The following is a 4,812-nucleotide window of genomic DNA, read 5'->3' as shown; positions in this document are numbered from 1 at the left end:
TCGTACTATATATAAAAAATCATGGCTGCCAGGCCATGGTGCCGAACTTGCCATAGAAACTCAGTAGTCAGGATGAATGGCGACCAGCATGATGATGACTAAAAAGGAATTGAATTGTACATACCTACATATATACATATCTATACTTTGTACAGCAATTTTTCCGCGCTCATCATTATCAGAACGAGCGCTTATATGTATATACATACATATGTATATAGCTAAGTATGTACATACGAATATTTGTGCTGTGCTTCTCTTCTTTATATTCACAACAATGCRAAGTGCCACGTAAGTTGTATATAAATAGACAAGAGTAATTTTCTCGCTTTTAGTCTGCTTCCAAGCATCACTAACAATACTACGTGCCTCCTTAAAATTACTTACGAGTAGAAGTAAACAAACGTGATTTCCCAAGATGTACTCTTCGTGGAGCGTAGTAAATTTTAAAAACTCGACCATGATTAATGTGAGAGTAATTAAAAATGTGAAAACTTTAACAAAATAAAAGAGAAATATGTACAGACTTCGGAAATGCTTTAGCAGACGTTTTTGATAAGGACTATGTACGTTATGAACGTCTAAGTATGTATTTTCCTAAAAGTCGAAACAAGCAGTATTGTATGGATATTAAAATTTAATACAAAATAATAAGTTCGCAGGTTAATGATACACAAGCAAGGGAAGGTAGGTGAAAAACATTAATAGCATTATTTTTTCTGATTTTGTAAATCAAAGACGACTTGGAAAAAAACTGTAACGAGAAAGCAATTTTAATGAGATCGCGATTTCCATTTCTTAATCCATCCATATTTGCTTCAGGAAACTAATAATAATATTATATTTTCAAACTTCTAATCATCTTATCCTCTAAGTATTGGATACATTTTATTTGGGTGTATCGAACCAATCTGATTTGGAATAATATCATGAAATCTGTACGATGTCGCGATGTAAATTTCATAGCACTCAAACCGGAAGAAATAAAATAAATAATTATTATCCCTTCGATTGGTATTTTATTATTTTATTGGTATTGGAAATAACATGACACATGCATTAAACTGCGCGCGCAACTCGAAGCGATATATTTTTTCCGAAATTGGTACAATCATTTCGATATTTTGTTTAGCAAAATTTTACTTTGGGAAAAAATTTAAAAACGAATTTGAAATTGTATGTTTGCAATGAAGATTACGGAAGTGTTTTAGGGAGTCTGCCTTATCACGAACACAAGTGTTTGCTAAAAACGATAACATCGAAAAAGTTTAAGAAACAGTGCTTGAAAATCATCCTGTTGACATCTGAGAGATAGGAGAGGATCATCTTTTATGGATTGTCCCTAAATATTAACAAAATATTTTGGGTAAGAAGCGCGTTAATGGTGAACTCGTATTAAAAGACATGAACCTTTTACAAAAAACGACGTAGTAAGAGGTCGCGAAAGAGATGCTTGACAAAGTAGCCGAGAACGCTATATTAATAAAACGCATAATTACTGGGGACGAGACCTACTTAAGTTTTTGAATATGACGTCGAAACTGAAGGCGAAACAACTATGTCAAAGTCGGTTAAAATCGACGGTATACTCATCGTTTTCTTTAATAACAGTGATGTGCTTCACCATGATCTGACTTTCGAAAAATCCGCTCGAGGAACGCGTCATTAAATAATTAAAAATGATCCGCTGAAGATACTGAAGGCATCCCAGCCAAGTTTTATAAGTTTAGTGTATGTAAAATGGAATAATCGTTGGGATACTTGCTTTGGCTCAAAAGAAGCCTATGTCTTTTGAAGGCGATAATAAAGACAACTACAAAACGTTTTTTTTGCCAGTGCAGATCAAATTTTATGCCATTTGAGTAAAATATATTTAATATATTTATGATTTAACGTATAAATGCCTAAACTATATAAATATTTTGTTAGCAAATCTTGATTTTTTTTTAGAGTTCTTGAAAATATTATATATATTTTAAGAGAAATAATTTGATAAATTAAAATATATTAATTTATTTAATTGAAAATTAATAGCGGAATTATGTAACCAGTCTCCAGTCTCTATTTGAGACATTTTGAGGCAAAGTCTGAATTTGTGACTAATTACTATTCACAAAACAGTCTCTAGCGTTAGTCTCAAAATATTTCCTCAAATATGAGACCTGATAGTTAGTAGGTCACAAAACTAAAAATAATTCTTGTCTGTCATTTTGAATATACTGAATGGAGATCATCATAGATATTAATCGGTTGTCGTTTTATATAATTTGTAAGCAACTCAGACACGAAAAGGTTAAAAATTTATAAATTTTGCATAAATTTCGTAAATATTATGAAACGAAGTCAACATATATTTGTATTTTTATTCATAAGTATATTTTTTGACTATGTTACAGAATATTTAATATTTGTTATCGACATATTTATTTTCATTCAAGTGTAAAAACATCTCTGAATAATGAAATGTAATAGAGTTCGTGACTGTCACTTACATAATAGCAAAATTGTCCCAATTCTCAAAAATTGTCTCTAACTTAAAATCTCAAATTTGTAGACTTGTGACTGTATCAGAGTACATAATCGCACGGTAATTATCAATAACAAATACTATTAAATAGGATATATTGAATATAAAGCTAAAAATTTTAATATCGAATTGAAGCCCTTCTAAAGAAGTCAAATAGTTTTGAGTACTTTCAATCTTCATCTTTGCATAACCTTCACCAGTTGTACTTCACAAAAACGGTGTTCACTATAAAGTTAACTGCTTTAACTGTTAAAGCGGAAGCCTGCCCGGCATCTTTCGGTATTGCTCAACGTCAGTTTAAGCAGCAATATTACTATAGTAGTGATACCAAATTAAGACAAAAGAAGGGCAGTTCCTTTTTGCGCTGTCAAAAGGACCATGGAGGCAGAATTTACCGACCGTTTCGTTAAAGTCTTTGGTCACATTGTCCTTCCTTTCCGTCGGACACGGGTGCGAATCAGCGAAGAGCTTTGCTTTCATGCGGACTTTACTTTTACGAGTAACGAACTTTTCCATATAAGGGACCAGACATTCTATGTGCATACCAATCACAATCCTTAATACGTTTGCAGTGGTCGCCATCAAAAGGAGGGTCTCTCATCCGGGGCTATTGTATCCTTTTCATTGAGGGTGTGTTTTTACGTGGTGGGTCCTAAACTCATCGCACAATTTACAGAGATGATTTTCCTTCAAATGGATTCTTTTTGACTACCCAGAAGATACTTGGTCTTAGACAGGAAGTCGTGTGATGTTTGAGGCATATTTAAAGGGATAATTGCTGGCTACTCTCAAGTGAATAGAATTAAAAAAACTTTATTCACTTGCGTAAACCATTAGACATGGCTTAATCCTCCAATGATTAGGTTTAGATAAACTAATGACATTTTATTTATCAAAACTATTAAAAATTAAAAACAAAACACATTCAGCTTTAGACAAAATCATTTGAAAGCTAGTGAGCTTTACAAAGTGAGGTTGAAATTTAACAACATTATATTTTTTAATTTTCAACAATTTAATGTCATTAACACTACAATTGAAATGAATGCTTTACTTTATTTTTTTAATTGAAATACGAAGTTTAGTCGCGGAATTACTTTAAAACAATAAATCGGCCATATATTGACATAATAAATTAAAAACTATAATTATAATCAAATAATATAATTTAGTTTTAACTTAACGAAAAACTAAATTGAAGAAAGTCCCGAACGAACCAAAACGACATAAAGAAATATAGAAAGTATAGTGGTAAGCTTTGAGTGGCTACGACTGTACTTAAATTGTATTTTCCAGCACACTAGAACTGTATCTGCTACACAATCCGACAGCTCTTATTTATTTTATCGTTAACAAAACTTCACCACTCGAACGTTCTGGCTAATATGAATTTCGCTGACTATTTTGTTCTCGTATCCGTGTTCGTCACAATATGCGGCGGTAAATTTGATATATCGATATCATTTTCGATCATTGCTTTGCATGAATGGATTCTGCAAGACGGGTATTTCTTAGCAAAAGTGCCCATACATACCCATAGTGCGTTCGATCGGTATGTGTGCGCATGCGGTTTACTCGGGTATGGGCTTGTGCGCGTACCGATCCATGTTCGCGAAAATGTTTGATTTTTACGATCGGTGTGCGCACATGTGTGTCGTGTATGGTGTTGAGTGCGTACAAAATCTCCTTTTTCTCTTGTCGCCGAACAGATCGCGGACGAACAATGTTGAGGGGGGGAGTCTGCTTTAGAGGCTTCAAAAAAACGATTTTTTGAAGATTTTTTTGAAGGGAAAGAAATAATTGATTCAAGTGAAATTTCTAGGCATTATAGTTATATATTTGAACATCTTTCACAAATTTTTTGAATACGAAATCTTTGATATTGTGCCTTTGGGAAGCAATTGCCCGATGCATCTCGCATGTGCATTTTTCGGACGGCGGGCAGGATGCAGGTCGCAATTCCTATCAGAAAAGAAAATTCTAAGAGATTCATATTTTTTATTATTATTACATTTATTAGGAAAATATACAGGCTATTAAACCTAATGATAAGGAGGAGTGCGAGCAGCTTTGGCCATCGACTCCGATATTATAACAAATCTATATTATATCATATTATGTATGTTACATTCCACTAGAAAATTATAAATACATGTAATATTTTCAAAAGATGGTGTTTTTAACAGTGTTTGATATTGAGCAGAAATACTTTCTAAAGCTGGACAGGTGCGTAAGATGTGGTCCACGGATAGTGTGTTGGAGCAGAAGGGGCAAGATGACTTAGG

The 4,812-nt window shown here is 33.1% G+C and overlaps 1 protein-coding gene across 1 annotated transcript in view; it reads left to right on the top strand.

The window, feature by feature from the left end:
* The first annotated feature begins 361 nt into the window (after positions 1-361).
* Positions 362-4,812, top strand: part of LOC108975135 — a 69,052-nt gene continuing 64,601 nt past the window's right edge. Inside the window, exon 1 of the mRNA XM_018943440.1 lies at positions 362-687. The gene's annotated coding sequence lies outside the window, so the exon portion shown is untranslated. The remainder of the gene's footprint in view (positions 688-4,812) is intronic.

This window comes from Bactrocera latifrons, unplaced genomic scaffold (genome assembly GCF_001853355.1).
Source record: "Bactrocera latifrons isolate USDA-ARS-PBARC rearing strain unplaced genomic scaffold, ASM185335v1 scaffold_616, whole genome shotgun sequence".
In the NCBI taxonomy this organism is placed as follows: Eukaryota; Metazoa; Arthropoda; class Insecta; order Diptera; family Tephritidae; genus Bactrocera; species Bactrocera latifrons.
This window is presented reverse-complemented; position numbering and strand designations above follow the sequence as displayed.